Genomic DNA, 17,398 nt, shown 5'->3' on the forward strand with positions numbered 1-17,398 from the left:
CCCCATCCGCAATTTGGACTTGGAAGTTAGAAACTGCTCATACAAAACAATGCACTGCTTCCGTGGTTTAAAGACGCCGGAACACGTCTCTAGCAAAAAAAAAATTGCTAAGAAATGGAGATCCCACCGGCCCTGGAAAGTGCTCTGATACCACTTGTTATGCTCTTAACCTGCAAGACACTACTAGAATACCGAATATGCGAAGAAATATACCCAGAACATAGAATAGTGAAAAACAACAGCAAGTATTTTATTATTCAGAAAGCAATGTTCACTTGCCTCTTCGAGGGGGCAACCTCCAATAGAGAAGAGCTCGATTACAAAATAAGACACGATGCTCCTCGCAGGGAGTCTCTATCCTTTATATATGACTCATACATGCAATACCATGGTGCAATACCATGGTTCTTATTAATACCATCTATCTAATACCATGGCCCATTTGCAACTAACTGTGGTCCCGTCATTAAATGCAGGTTAACCACTTACAATTATTAATATGGGCTTTATTGACTCTTTACTTAACTATAACTATGACTCGATCCTATTACATAAATAAGGGGGTTAGGGTGGGACCCTAACAGATTACCTCACTAAAATAAAAATAAAAGGGGGCATACCCTGGCTGGACATTGCATCGCACCTCTTTAAGGACACAATAAAAGGAATGCAAACCATGGACGTCCCAACAATCAATGGCCTCTAAACACGAAACAACTGCAGAGGAGGAAAGCAGCGGGTAGCTAGTAAATTAGACATATTTTTGGTCTCGTAAAATCTCTTAGCAAAGGATATTTTTCTAGAATATTCAACCTTTCCTAGTGTTGGAATGGATCACTAGCCCATTCAGCTCAAATCGATGTCAATTTTTCCTCAAATAACAAGCCTTTTCGATTCGAAAGCTTTTGGGTTTTGGATCCCAATTTCATGGGCAAAGCTAAGATTTGGTGGCAAAACATTGAAAATCCAAGCTCATCCCCAATGTACAATTTCCAACAAAAGCTCAAAATTATCAAAGCTCAAATAAAAAAGGTGGAACATGGAGGATTTTAGCAACATTGTGGAGGACAAAACTCAGTTAGAAGTAAAAATGAAAATGATTCAACAACAAATCAGCCTTGAAGGTCGTACTGGCAACTTATCTCAACAAGAAGGAGAAATCCTAACTCAACTAGAAGACAGAAGGAAGAAAGAATATATCCTTTCGAAGCAAAAATCAAGGATCAATTAGCTTGGATAAGGAGAGAAAAATACTAGCTTCTTCCACAAGTCAATGCTAAAACATAGGCACTGCAACTACATCTTCTCGCTAAAGAACTCAGTAGGTCAATGACTAACTAATCACAATGATTTGGAAAAGGAGCTCACACATTTCTTCAACAATCTCTTTTGTGAGACCCTCCCCAATTGCCTTCCAGCCATTAGAAGAATCCCAACTTACATTCCCAAGTTGGTCTCAAAGGAATAGAATGAAGCCTTATTGTGAGAAATCACCTTCACTGAAGTCGAAGAGGCAATCATGATCCTTCTGAAGAAAAAATACCCGATCAATGATGGAATCACCTATAATTTCATCCAAACTTATTGGTCCTTCTTAGTAAATGAAATTCATGAGCTGGTGGAGGAATCCCAAAAATCCCATTCTATCCTCCTTGCCTTGAATGCCACCTTTGTTGCCCTTGTTCCTAAATGTGAATAGGCTTCAAATCCTAGTAGCTCCCACCCCATTTCACTTTGCAACGTGATCTACAAGTTCATATTGAAAATCATTGCTAACCAACTTAAAACCCTTCTCTCCCCCCCCCCCCCCCCCCCCCCGTCTCTACAAAAACAATTGTCTATGTAGAAGGAAGACAGGTCCTGGATGGCATTGTGGTTGCACAAGTTGATACCTTCCATGAAGAAACACAAAAAAAGAGAATGGTTATCAAATTGGACATCTCAAAGGATTTTGACAAATTAAATTGAGCCTATCTCTATCACATTTTAAGGGATTTTGGCTTCTTTGAAGATTGGACCAAGTGGATCTCCTACTCTTCACCTCTCCTTTCTTCTCTATCATCCTTAATGGCTCCCCTTCCACTACCTTTAACTTCTCTAGAGAAATTTAGCAGATAGACCCCCTCTTGCCTTTTCTCTTTATGCTAATAGTTGAAGGGTTGGGTAGATCACTCCAAGCAACAAGGAAGCAGGGTGCACTTAGAGGTATTTGTATAAATGGTGCTATAGACCCCATTGCCCATGTTGAGTCTTGAAAATGTCATTCATTTCCATTACACTTTCACTATTATGTCCATTATATCACCTCCATTTCACTACTATGTCACCAACATTCATCCCACTTTCATTATCATTGGGCCACCTTTATGTTTTTCCAATATTTATTATTTCTAAGCCTTTTAAGTGAATTTGTGGTTAAACATTAGAAAATAATGTGCATATGCTTATACCTAACAAATGGGTTGAGATTGTTGACATGTGTAGGTTGAAAGGAGACTTCTAGAAGATCCTTATGTGGCACCCCAAGGCCAAATTCGAATTTGGTTGGAAAGAATCATGGGATCATGAGGATATGTGTCACATCTCCTAATTGTATTGTAACTCTAAAAAGACATGTGTCTTATCAGTTCCTATTTTGATTAGGACTCTAGAGGTAGAGGGAGAGATTCATGGATTATCATTAATGAGATGGCTCTCATCTTTTTGTATAAATAGGAGATCTCTCTCCTTCATTTGTTAGTCTTTTTAGTCTTTAGTTCCTAGTTCTTAAGTTTGTAGTTCTTCCTTGATGGCTTTTGGAAGCTTTGGAGAACTTTGTTGTACTTTGCACTTTTGAAGAATTTGAATAAAGCTTTGATGTTCTCAACATGGAAGGAGATGTGAAGTAGATGTCATGGAGCATATTAGAATGTAAGGTAGAGTAGATTTCATTTTGTAAATATTGCTTTGTAGAATGTAAGGTAGATTAGATTTTTCATTCATGCAATTTTAATTCATGCAAGTGTGTTCAATTTTGCTTTGATTTCATGACTAGTGGCATGTGTGATCATCTTGTCTATGTTGCTGATCTTTATTTTTCTGCAGTTTGATTTTCATTAGTATCATTTCTTTAACCTGCACTTTACTTTCTGCTCTTAGATATCAAGTTGTTCATCTATTGATGGTTCTTTTTCCATAATCAAATAACTTTATTGGAGCCAAAATATCACTTAGTACAGCTTGGTTTAGTTTGCTTTAAGACTCGCATTACTGACTTGTTCATAACTGTTCTCACATGATAAATCTAGCTGAAAGGCAAAAAGGTTAAGAAAAAGTTAAAGTAGTGTGATTTGTCTCCTTTATGTAGTGTCACTTAGATTTCACATTGCTTAGATTAAGTTGAAGAGTTAAAATAGTGTGAGATAGTTGTTCTCACTTTTAATTGAATTTAATATAGATTTCATTTTCATTTTAAATCAGCAGCAGAGATATTGGGCCGATGTCATTAGTCCTTTATTTGATGTCTTTATTTTCCTTTAAGCATTTGATTTCATAGGTGGTAGAGGGCCCCTGCCTTGTATAGTTGTCATTTTATTTTTGCATTTTATTTCACCATGTATATTAGCTGTACATAAATTGCTTTCAAGTTGATTGTAGATTAGTGATGCACATAGCCTTTTAATGAACTAATGACGTGATAGAATCATCTTGTCCTTTTGTTGAAGCAGCGAGGATACTGGGTCTCATAGTCATTCTCTCATTATTTGATTATTGCATTTTATTTCGATTGAACTAGTTGTATATTTACACTTTTGTTTAAATACTAACTCCATCAATAACATGTTTTAAGTTGCATTAAACACTTTAGAAAAGCAACAAGAACAAAACCCCAAAAACAACATAAACTATAAAACGACGAAGTAAGAGAAAGGTTAACTAAGCACATATAGTGCACCACACTTCATCAGTTTACGATACCCGAATTGATAATTTATGTAGAGCAATTTAAGACGTTAAATTGACTAGACAGCCCACAAGCAATTCGTATATGATACGATGATGGTGGGTCACCCATCTATAAAGAAAGCAAGGGTCCTTAAGAAAATTGTAGATGATTTCATGCATGCCTTTGGAACATCTATCAACCCTTCGAAATCTCAGGTATTCTTCTTCAATACACATGCCAATATCCAAGTTCATTTAGTAAGAATATTAGGTTTTTAATGCTCTTCCTTATCTATCATCTACCTTGGGGCACCTCTGGTTGACAAATCTCTCAAGTACATTCATTGGCAAGACTTATTGGATAAAATCACTAAAAAAAATCGATAAATGGACCTTTAGAGCTTTAAATGTCGTTGGAAGGTTCTTTCTCTTAAAATCGATTATTAAATTCCTACCAATCTCATAATATTGATCCTTGCAGCACCCAAAGGAGTTCTCCATTCAATCTACAAACTATGTCACTCCTTCCTTTGGGAAGTGGCCAAAAGGGAGTGCAAGTGGGCTTTAGTGGCATGGGATAAGTTATGTTTTCCCAAGTCGATAGGATGCATAGGCCTCTAAGATTTGGAAACGCTAAGATAAATCATGGGTGCTAAGCTCTAGTGGAGATGGATGCAAGGCAACAATGATCCCTAGAAAGTCATATGGAATGGGGAGTATTGTCCATGACAAAATCTAAATTCCAAAATAAAATTGCAACAAATAATCTTGGGTTCCTCCATTTGGAATCTCGTTGATCAAGATAAATCTCTCATCCAACAACATTTCTTTTGGGAGGTTAAAAATGGCGAAACAACTAGGTTCTAGGAAGACTCTTAGCAACAATTATCAAAACTCATCACTCATGACAAATATAAGAAATTGGAGGCTCTGTTAAAGGATAAAGGCTACACATGTTGATTTTTGGTAGCATCGGATGTGCTCTAGCCACGAAATTTGGTGGAGAGGATGGGGCACATGAGATCTCCAATACCCAGAAAGGGTTTGGGCACATCTAAACAGTTTAGGAGATATTAAAATAATTAATATTTTTAATGGAGTCCCTAAGTCTAAACTTAGGGAAATTAAAATATTCATGTGGATTAATATAAAACTATGTTAGAATGGTCCAAAAGACATGGATCAAGCCAGATCTAATCTTAGTCCTTGATTAGGGACTTAATCTTGACCGTTGATATGTCAACGAGAAAAGTAAGAGGAGGCTTGAGGGCCACTTGGAGAATACACAAGATGATCAATCATTTTATTCTCTAGAGTGGGGTTTGCTAAGTGTTGAAAAGTGTGCAACAAGAAATGCTTGTTGAGAGTGCAACAAGATGATGGAGCTTAGTGAAAAGAGTCTCCTTCACTAAGTGGGCCCGCAGGCTATTTTTGGCGCAAGTCTATTTTTAGACTATGTCTATTTTTAGACATATGGATCATGTCTATGGATGATTGATCAAGTTGGGAAAAATAGATGGACTTCTATTTTTGATGAAAGTGTGAGTGATCACAGTGTGAGTGATCACAGTGTGAGTGATCAAAGTCAAAAATAGAAAAGTCAAATATTATTATCTCACAATAATATTTGGACTATAAACTTAATCTTATTCTCTTGGAGCACTTCAGTTTGAGCTACGGAAGTGGCACATGCAGCTGTCAGAAGGAAATTCGTTTTTCTTATGAGTCAGTTGAGTTGTTGCATGCATGACTTCAGTTAGAACTCAAGTGAGTTGAGTTTAGTGGACTGGAGGTACAGTTGATGGAGTTGTGTTCAGTTTAGCTTTGTTAAACTGGTTGTATTTAGTCTAACTGATCAATAGACTAAAGATGAGTTGGGTGAATTAGTTATTAATTAATTCACAAGTTATTAACTCATAATGCAACTATAGAATACATCAGTTAACTCAGTTGCATGTCAGTGCATGTTCAGTTCAGCAGGGACAGGTGTTAGAGGATCAGATTGCTATCAGTTGTGACTATAGCTGTGCATGATGATTTGCACAATCAAAGGATTGAGTATGCCAATGAGTTTGCTCACGTATCTTCATGATATTATAGCTGTTGCTCACGTCCAACAGAGTGTGGGTGACTATTTTGCAGTGTAAAATCGAGTTTGGGAAGCAATTCTCATCAGTTCTCGAGCAGGTTTGAGCAGTGGAGGCAGGCAAGCAGCGGGAGAGATTTGGAGATCAAATCTGAGCTGTATTGTGTGTAACAGGTGGAGATACTTGTGAGAAGTATTATGCTTTGTATTGTTACATGATTCAATCAATATAATATACAGATAGTGTGGGGTTTTTAGCGAGATGCTTTCCCCGGGATACATACTGTGTTTATGAGTTTGATTGATGCTTCTATGTGTGCCTGTGGATGTTTCTGCTTCTGTAATTTGATGATCAACGTAGAGGAGATTATGTATTATACATGTTCCGCTTAAATTGTATGATCAGGATAATCTCTGTTGAATATGTGTCATATTATTCAAAATTTCTACACTAAGAGAGATAGAAACAGTGATCAGAATTGCAGTTGAGGGGCAGTGAGTACAGAGATACAGAGATAGTGTTGGGAGATCAGCACAGGAGCCAGAGAGAGTGACGCAGTAGCAGCCAGGGCTCACGCAAAGCCACGCAGAGGCAACCAAGAGCTGCGCAGTGCTTTAGAGAGGCCAGCGTTGCTGACGCAGAGGGCCAGAAGGCTGACGTAGGGCCTCCTGAGGCTGACGCAGACCCATTCAGGGTGATGCAATGCTAGCGCTAGGGAAAGAGAGGTTGACACAGTCTAGAAAGGCTGACGCTAGGGTTTCTGGGGTAGATTAGAGCTGAGGAGCTGCTAGAGGGTTTATCCAGGGTTTCAGCTAGGGAATGAGAGGTACTACTACCAAGGGAATTCTCTGTTGGATAAGATGGATTTGGCACCCAGATTGTACTTTGAAATTTCTTAATAAGAAAACCCTCAGATAGCTGCACCGGTTTTCTCGCATTGGGTTTTTCCGGGGACATTGGTCCAAAAATAATAGTGTCATTTTGTGTGCTTGTTTCAGTTTCCTGCATTTGATGATCTGTAATATGTTGAGCATGCACTAGTGTTTATTTTTAGTATTTACATTGTAAATAACTTGTTAAGTAACGAAACAAGTAGGTAGGAATAAATCAGTAAAGTGCATGGAGGATTTCTAACTGGTAGACTTAGAAACTTCAACAACACACAGGTAGGATAATATTGGAGATAGCAAGAAGATGGATCTATTTGGAAAGCTTGGAAAGAAAAGGAGTATTGGGACCTTGAAATTTCTCAAAATGAAAGGGTGTTCCTTGAGAATATAATAGACCAATGGAAAATACCCATCATAACTGGTGAAGACAAACTCTGGTGGGGTTATAAACCATCCGGGAACTTCACTGTGAAGGAATCTTATCACCTAGCATCAAATTTCCATCTTCTACCCAAAGATAGAATCTTCTTTTGCATATGGAACTCTAAGCTCTAGCCAAAAGTGGCTTACTTTTTTTGGCTAGGATCGCATCCTTCATACTGTCCTCTCTGAAAGAACAACCAAGAGACAACATAAACCTACTCAATTCTTGCCCCTATGATGAAACTCTATGGATCAAAATCTCTCTAACTTTCGAGCAATCCCATAGGCATAACTTAGATGTTTTAGAGACAATTATCTCATGGAGATCCTGAACATTTAAAAATCCTGCCATTAACAAAACTTGGTCTTTGGCTCCAATATTTACCCTCTGGGCCACTTGGAAGGAGCACAATAATAGAATCTTCAAAGGACTTGCAACAGAAGCAAAATCACTTTGGCTTTCCATCCTGCATAACATCAGAGAAACCACACTCCTTGACACCTAGTCGACAGATGATTGGAAAGCCTCTTCTTTTGAAACTAACATCCTAAGGAATCTCCCTCTTGTCCCCCCATCTTCCCCATATTCCCCCTCTTCCCCCTCCGACTTTTCTCCCCATCCCTCTTCTCCCTCATCATGGTATCACCCCCCCCCCAGGCAGGTTTCTTGAAATTCAATTTTGACATGGCTTCAAAGGGAAATCCTGGAGCTTTAGGATTTGGTGGCATCTTTTGCAACCACACTAGGCTCTCCCTTTATGTCCTAGATGATTCAATGTGTGTTAATAGCAACAATGCAATAGAGTTCCATGCTCTGCAAGAAGGACTTCACACGGTTAATCACAGATGTTACCATAAGCTCATGGTGAAAGGTGACTCACACCTCGACATCGTGCTCTTAAAAAAATTGTTGAGTGGAACTCACATAGAAAAATTCTCTTTAAGTTGGCGTTTGGAAAACATCATCACTCACATTCCCACTCTTCTTTCCTTCTTCCTATTCATTATTCCCCTAGATATCAAGTGCTCTAACAGTAAGGTCGCTAATTGTTTAGCTAATTTTTTTTGCTCATAACACTCCATGAACCTCTCCTCTCATTGGGATCAAATCTTCCCTCCCCCTTCCTCCTGGATTGCCAACAACTTCTTCATAAAGACATGGATCGAGGGGATTCTAGCTATGAAACTAATCTCACACTCACCCCTTCCTGGAGTGTTATTACAAGGTGTCAAAACGTAATATAGGTCAGGGTGGGGGGCATGTCATTGTCGCCAACCCAAGCCATAGCAAGGGGAGGTGTAGAAGCCCTGCTTCGCACCTACGCAAAACTTATAACCAAGATTATGCCTCACCGCCCAGCTCAAGTGAGAGAATATTAATCGGATGGGCACCATATCATGCAATCAATAATGATCCAAACTGTGATGGGAATCAAGAAATGCAAGATTAAGCAGGGTGTGAAAATTCTATTATAGTCATTGGTGATTATTCTTCCATATTTTTCAGATTATTTGTATTTTGTAAATTACTTATGACAAATACTGAATAAAAGCACAACTGCAATTTCACCAAAAATTAATCACATGAACTAAGAAAATAACACACACTTAAATATTGGACGTCCATATTTTTGGACAAAATTGTCCCTGGAAAAACCTTAGTGCGGGGGAAAACCAATTCTGCAAATGCGGGTTTATATTATTTCTTAAGCAAATTGTGAATTGCAATAATTGGTTGCTTAGTGACTAGCAAAGCTCCAGCAAATTTATTTTCTTTGTTTCCACTAACCAAATCAAACTAGGAAATCAAGAATCTCCCTTTGCAAACCAACTCATCCTCTCTTAGGTAATTCGCAATTCCTCCTGCAACATGCACTGGAAAAGTGGAAATTCAAACTAGCCTTCCCAACAACTCATAGTGTCTCTGGAAAATTATTTTGTGAGTAATACTACCCCCAGAAACTCAATTGACCAACTCCCACTACCTCCAAAATATCTTTTTGGAAGCTGGAAACCAAAAACGAGTCTTCAACAACTCGCACTGGATAAACTGGCTACTCGTATTGCTTGTCTCGACCTTCCTCTTGCAGAATAATTCAACCTCTTCCTTGCTCTTGAAAAATTTTCTCTATAAATTCTCACCCCAATTTCTCATACTGAAAACCCCATTGTTGGTGTCTCCCATGCTCACTGCGCCCTTGCTATCATTGCAAATCTGAACTTTTGAACTATTAGAATGATCTCAAAAAGGTACCATCAATATCCTCTTATAATCTCTTGTTGACAAATCAGCGGTCGTGATCTACCTCCAATTGATGGCTAAGATCAATTTGACTTCTTCCAATCACTTTTCTAGAAGTCACTAGAGAAAAATCAGTTTGTCTCAATAATCTTGATTAATTAGCCCATTTCATTAATTTAGACTTAAGAAAATAATTAAAATTGGTTAATTAAATCTAATTAAGACATTTCACTCGGAGAATTTTTCTAAGTATTGGAGATAATTAATCCACTTGTTCTCCTAGTCTCATAGACACCATCTGAGACTAGAACACCTGTCTGAGCTACAAAAACTAGCACTCTCTCTTAGTGAGGATGATGCTCTCCATAAATCCCAACTTATCCCTTAAGAAAACAAAATTTTCTTTACCCAAGGCCTTCATCAGAATATTTGCAACCTGTTGATCTTTGGAAACATATTGTAGTCGAACTGATCTGTGTTGTACATTATCCTTGATGAAGTGGTATCTAATGTCGATGTGCTTTGACCTATCATGAAAAACTAGATTCTCAGAGAGTTTGATGCAACTTTGATTATCATAGTAGATATTGGTTTACTCCAACCATTGACCAAATACTGCCACTAGCAGCTTCTAAAGCCATATGGCCTCACATGTAGCCATGCTCGTTGCCATGTATTTTGCTTCTATGGAACTCAGTGCCACATACTTTTGCTTCCTATTGTACCAAGATACAACCCCTAATCCAATACTAAAGTAACACTCTAAGGTGCTTTTCTAGTATACTACACTACCTGCCTAGATTGCATTTGTATACCCCAACAACCTGACACCATCACCTTGAGTAAATCACAGCCCATACTCGATTGTACCTCGTAGATATCACAACACATGCTTCGCTACTATCCAATGTGCCCTCTTCAGTCCAACCATGAACTAATTGAGAGTGTTTATAACAAAGCAAATGTGTGGCTTGCATTGACCAGATACATAAGAGAGTCAATAAGTTGTCTATACAAGGTGGGGTTCATTGCTTCCTTCTCTGATGCATCTATCTTCCTCCAATTGGTAATCATAGGAGTAGACATGGGTCTACAGTCCAACATCCTGAATTTCTTCAAGATCTCCATAGCATATCTCCCTTGACCAAGGAAGATCTCCCCATCTGTCTTTCATACCTCCAAACCTAGAAAATAATGCATCAGCCCCAAATCCTTCATCTTGAACTCTGCTGCCAAGTCCCTCTTGCAATCCTCTATGAGCCCTAGTGACCTTGTCAAAAATAGATCATCCACATATAATATGAGAATGAAAGGTAACCACCTACCATTAAATAGTAGAGATTTGAGTATGCCTCACTCTTCACAAAGCCCATTTGCTACAAATAATTGTCAACCCAACCATACCATGCTTTGGGAGCTTACTTGAGTCTATATAGCACTCTCTTTAACCTACATACATGAGTGTCCCTCCCATGTGTCTCAAATCCCTCTGGTTGTTTGATGTACACCTCCTCTTCTATCACTTCATTCAAAAAAGTCATCTTAACATCCATTTGGTGAATCTTCCATCCCGTATGTGCTGCTAGAGAGATCACGGCCCTAATGGAAATGTATCTGGCCACTAGAGCGAATGTCTCCTCATAGTGTATGCCCTCCTTCTGAGCAAATCCCTTGGCCACAAACCTAGCCTTGTACTTCTCCACACTACCATCTGTAGTGTGTTTGATCTTGTAGATCCAATGGGAACCAACCACTACCTTATTTAACAATCTAGGTACAACCTCCCACACATTATTCAACATCATAGAGTTGTACTCCTCCACCATTGCATCCTGGAACACCTAATGTTGTGAAGCCTCCTAATAACTGGAAGGCTCGTTATCAATGAGTTCGTTCATCAACGCCTTATACCCTAAATATGTTTTTGACAGTCTTTTGTCCCTAGTGCTCAATCTAGGATCTCCCACAAACTCTGACGCATCTCTCAACGTTTGAAGCACCTTTATGTTCCTTCTCCCATTAGTGGTGCGTGGAGGTTCATGCTCTTCATCTAGCTGTCATTACTCCACCTATTGTGAACTCTCCTCTATATCTGTACCTACACCTGTAATAGTCATTGTACTCGTACTAGTTCCTTGAGCCTGAGATCCATGTTCATCCTTTGGAGATTTTGTTAGCTCACTCTAATCAACTACTAGCAACTCATGAGATCTCCTAAAGGCTTTCTTCTCCTGGAAGTTTACATCTTGTCTCACGATAATCTTCTTGTTGCTTGGAATATAAATCCTATATGCCTTGGATGTTTTATTGTAGCCAACGAAATATCCCTTCTCTATAGTCGAATCTAACTTGGTTTGTTTTTCATCTAGAACTTGACAATAAGTTATATTGCCAAAAATTTTGAAATGTCTAGCTTCTAACTTCTTTCCTGTAAACACCTCCTTAGGTGTCATCTTCCCCAATGCCTTATGTGGGACCCTGTTTTACATATATATTGTTGTATTATATGCCTTTGCCTAGAGATATCTAAGCATGTCTTGGTCATATAGCATCACCCTCACTATTCCAATTAATGTTATATTCTTCCTCTCAATTAGCCCCTTTTGTTGTGAGTTGTATGGAGTTGTCCACTCTCTCTTGATTCCCTCCTTCACACAAAACTCCTTAAATACTTTCTCAACATATTCACCTCCATTATCCGTTCAAAGAACCCTTATCTTCTTTCCTGTTGAGTACTCCACAAGAGCCTCAAAATCTTGGAAGCGATTGAAGACTTCATCCCTTGTCTTCTAGGTCCTCCTGGAGAAGTCATCGATGAAGGTCACGAAATACTCATAACCCCTGAGAGATTTCATAGACAATGGGCCACATATATCAAAATGTATCAACTCCAGCACACCCTTGGATCTACTATCACTCCTTGGAATGTTGCTTTCGCAAACTTCCCAAGCACGCACCATCTACACACATCATCGTGTTCCGTGCTTATTTATGGAACTCCTATCACGGTCTCCTTGAGCAATTTGAGTGCTCCATGATGGATATGTCCCATCCTCCTATGCCATAATTCTGATCATGTCTTTGCTATTATTGTTTCTTACTAGTGTCTTTGGAGTGTCCAATTGCAACCGATATAACTTGTTGCTCCTCACCCCAATATGTTTCACTAACTTCCAATCGTGATGCTTTATATACACCTTTGTCCCTTGAAAGTATACATCATATCCCTTATTCTCAAGAGTTGAAACTAAAATCAAGTTCATTCCTAAACTTGGCATGTGCAACACTCCAGTAACATGAGTACTCTTGCTTGACTCCCTCTGAAAGGTAATTGTCCCTCTCCCAATTGGAGTGCACTTGGACTTATTTCCCATCTGAATCTAGAAGCCTATCTCCTCTTCCTTGTAACACAAAAAGTATTCTCTAACCCTCATCATGTGACATAACACCCCACTATCAATATACCAGAACCCTGTGGAGGTAGAGCTAGAGAGGCAAGCTATGAGAGCGAACTCATCCTCTAGTCTCGAAGATAACTCGTCAATATCCATTGAAGTTGTTGTCTACTATTTCTTCTCTTGTCGACCTTCTTCCTGTTCGGACATTGACTGAAATAGTCGCCTTGTTGACTGCAACCAAAACATTTGATTTTACTCAAGTTCTTTTTCCTCTTCTCTCCCTTGGACCTTTTGTTAGAGCCCTTCTTTCCCTTTCCTGTTAGGGCCACGTTCTCGTCATCCTCACGTTTTTGGGTTTTACTGCTACTATTGCCACTAACAAGACTCAATCTAAGCTCCTCCTAAGTGAAATCACTCCACAAACTATCCTAACTCGATAGTGTATCTCATCCATTGATCACTTGAACAAACACATCCCATTGCTTTGAGAACTCATTCAAGGTTGTTCCCACGATTTCATCATTAGTTAATTGATCTCCAATAGCTTCTAAATCATCCTTGACAAGTTGAGGTAACTAACAACATTTCCACCTTTATTCATTTGGTTATTTCTCAACTTCTCTATGAGAATCAACTTCTTGTTTACGGTAGCATCCTAAAACAACTTCATAATGGCATCCCAAATCTTCTTCGCTATATCCAAATCTGTGATATGTGGAATGATGTGATCCTTAACCCCGTCAAGGATTATTCTCCTTTCCTTGGCATCTTCCTTCTTATATGCAATGAGTTGTGTTGGATCTATTGATGCGGCTACAACACTGGTCACATTATTTGAGATCATTCTCTCCCAGCAACAACAAAATTTTGGCTTTTCAGACACCAAGGTTAAAAGCTCCATCCAATATGTCATGATCTCTCAATCTAGCTAAATCCATTGTTGAAAACCCTCAGAAAATAGACCAATCCAAATAAATTTGAAGAAGCTAAATTGGGTTTTATAAACCCTCGATTTCTCTTTTTGTGCCCTGTGTTAAGCCCCTTCTGCGCTTAGATATGCGCTTGACTGACTCGCTCTATTACCATGTGAAAAATCCATTGCAATTACTATTAATTGTTTTTCCATCTTTTTCAGATTATTTGTCTTCTGTAAATTACTTACGGCAAAAATTGAATAAAAGCACAATTGCGATTTCATCAAAAAATCAATCTCGGGAACTGAGAAAATAACACACATAAAAATTGGACAGTGATATTTTTGGACAAAATAGTCCTTGGAAAAACCCTAGTGTGGGGAAAACCAGTTCTGAAGATAAGGGTTTATATTATCTCTTTGACAAGTTGAGAATTACATAAATTCCTTGCATGACACTCGCAAAGCTCCGTCAAATTTATTTTCTTCACTTCCACTAACGAAATCGAACTGGAAAATCAAGAATCTCCCTCTGCAAACTAACTTGGCCTCTCCTAGGCAATTTGTACTTCCTCCTGCAAAACGCACTGGAAATTTGAACTGGCCTTCCCGACAACTCACACTGCCTCTGGAAAATCAATTTCATGAGTAATACTTCCTCCAACAACTCAATTGACCAACTCACACTGCCTCTAGATTATCTTTATGACAACTGACAACCAAAAATAAGTCTCCGACAACTCGCACTAGATAAATTGGCTACTTGCACTGCGTGTCTCAGCCTTCCTCTTGCAAAATGATTCAGCCTCTTCCTTACTCTCGAAAAACTAGAATCACTATGAAGAATTTCTCCAAAAATTCTCTCCTCAATTTCTCATGTTGAAAACCCTGCTACTTGTGTCTTCCACACTATCATTATGCCCTTGCTATCACTACAAATTTGAACATCTAAACTGTTTGAATGATCTCCAAAGGCCCCATCAATCTCCTCTTATAATCTCTCATTGAAAATCAATGGTCGTGATCTAACCCCAATCAATCACTAAGATCAATTTGACTTCTTACAGTCACTTTTCTAGAAGTCACCACCACAAAATCAATTTGTCTCAATTAATCTTGATTAATTAACCCACTTCCCTAAATTAGACTTAAGAAAATTAAAATTGGTTAACTAAATCTAATTAATCCATTTCACTTGGAAACTTTTTTAGGTTATTGGAGATAATTAATCCACCTGTGCTCCTAGCCTCATAGACACCATTTGAGACTAGAACACATATCTGAGCTACAAAAACTCATAGGGCAATTCACCTAAGCTTTCAAGCCATTTGCGTTATCGAAGAAAAGGAAACCTACTAATTTGGTCTTATTGTTGCTTTTTTATTGTTTCCAGCGAAAGGTCAAGGGCTCCCTGACATGGCCTCCCCCTTGAATCATCCTCTAGAATTTCTCTACCACGCCTGATCTCAACACACAACCTTGGGTTGATCGCAGGAAAGGATCACACTAATTGAAGCTCATCGACCATGCCAAAACCAAGTGAAAGGAAGCTCTAGGGGTGCAGCGCAGTGGGTTGCCTCTCACCTTCATATTTCTTAAATAGTTGTAAGGTTCACGGTAGCTCAATCCGACTCTGTGCTCAACTCTCAATTCAATTTCTCACTGCATGTTGTTGAGAGCATTGGTTTGGATCGGAACTAGGCCTCTGTCTACCTCATAAAACACTCTCCCTCACCCTAGCACCCTAGATATATCTCTGGTGGCCACATCTTTACTCATAGCCTCTGGTCCACTTATAGTACACAATCCTCGTTCATCTCCAATGAGTGTGTCCCTACCTTGTTGTGGGGTTGTTCTCAGCCACTCAGTGCATATCTTACCTCTACACCTACATTGTCTGACTGTTTTAGCTTTTAACAACACTACTCACTTAGTCTAACCTACGTCCCTTTGTTGCATATTGTTTCTATGCTTCTGAACACAATGTCACTGTAGCGAGCAAGGCGTCGACGTCGCTCCTCCTCTCGAGGGGAAGGTAACTCACATGGTAATCAACCAACTCATAACACTACCCAACAATATCGTGACTCCACTTGAATCTTAATCCAATTGGAAATTCACCAAGCCTCTTCAGAAGCCCAAGCAAAAAAGGAGGAACACTCTAATTCAAAAGTTTTGGAATCTGCATCTAATTGGCTTCTTAATCCAAGGCATACCCGTGTGAAGCAGAACCTTTACATATGCACAATAGAGCTCTACTGGCATATGAAGACCTTAATTGTTAAAGCTCTTTTAGAAAGGAATGAAGCCAAGCAAGATCTATCTCACTAGATGGACCACTTATAAGAGGAGCACAAAGCCATGTTTCTAGAACACCGAGACATGGCACTCAAACTCGCCATAATTGAAGTGTTGCTGATGGGAAAGCGACAAGCATCTCCTTGCACTCCTATTGCACCCATAGATGTCTCAACCTCGGACTGATATTTTGCATAATTTTAATTTTTTATCAAAATCGTTTAGCTCTATGTATTTGTATGTTATATGTTATGTTGTATGTCTCTTTGTTTAAACAAGAGTGTAAAGAATGACATAAAATTGTAAAATATTAGACAGAAACTTTATTCTTTCACCATTGATGTAATTTCCTCAGTAACGAAACACAGCAAAAGAATTGATATTACTATACATGATGTAATTTCTTAATTTAATAATAAAATATAAAACTTCAAAAAAACCACAACATATTATCATATAAAACTTTAACACTGGAAATTTCAGTTTATCCTAAATACTGTCTTTAAAATAAAATGAAATACCAAAAAAAATTAATTTAATTTATCTTAATTACGGTTCATTCTTACCATGATAGAAGTGCAAGGTAGTTTTTCCAAATTATATATTTCGGCAAAAAAGGGCAATTGAACGGTGGATAATCATCCTTTACCATTAATAAAATGACACTATTTTATTTGGCATTATTGAATTCTTAAATTAAAGAAGTCAATGGGTTGAATGGAGTTTGGAGAAAAAAACAATCACAGCAAAGTTTTCATCGACTTACTGACCTTTTCGATTTACTGACCTTTTTGAGAGATCCAAGATTTAGGTTTAATTTAACTTGGAATTGTAGAAAATCCTTTAGTATATTTATTTGCGGAAGTTCGAAATTTACCCAAAATGGAGGTATGAATGAAATTTGATAACGTGCAGTTCAACTGTCAGCAGCTGGAGTAGCTCAGTTGGTTAGAGCGTGTGGCTGTTAACCACAAGGTCGGAGGTTCGACCCCTCCCTCTAGCGCTTTTGAGTTTTGCAAGAGTTCGATTCCTATTTCAAAACCGGTTTTCTCGCAAAGATAATTGTTCTCATGTAATGAAACTTTGTACTAGAGCGTTTAAACCCAATCGGTCTCAGTTTAAGGGAACCTTATATTGGGGTATTAACAAAGCACTGGTTCTAAACTTTTCGTGAGGATACCCATAAACATTCGATGTTAGCCGTTCATCAAATTTCCATTTAT

At 38.5% G+C, this 17,398-nt stretch overlaps 1 non-coding gene across 1 annotated transcript; it reads left to right on the plus strand.

Moving 5' to 3' along the window:
* Window positions 1-17,104: 17,104 nt before the first annotated feature.
* On the plus strand, window positions 17,105-17,178 carry TRNAN-GUU (transfer RNA asparagine (anticodon GUU)). Its single transcript has one exon. It is a non-coding gene; the product is annotated as a tRNA-Asn (tRNA).
* The last annotated feature ends 220 nt before the right edge of the window (window positions 17,179-17,398 follow it).

Source organism: Pinus tabuliformis, chromosome X (genome assembly GCF_031772625.1).
Source record: "Pinus tabuliformis cultivar Carrire ecotype Pingquan chromosome X, CPIR1, whole genome shotgun sequence".
In the NCBI taxonomy this organism is placed as follows: Eukaryota; Viridiplantae; Streptophyta; class Pinopsida; order Pinales; family Pinaceae; genus Pinus; species Pinus tabuliformis.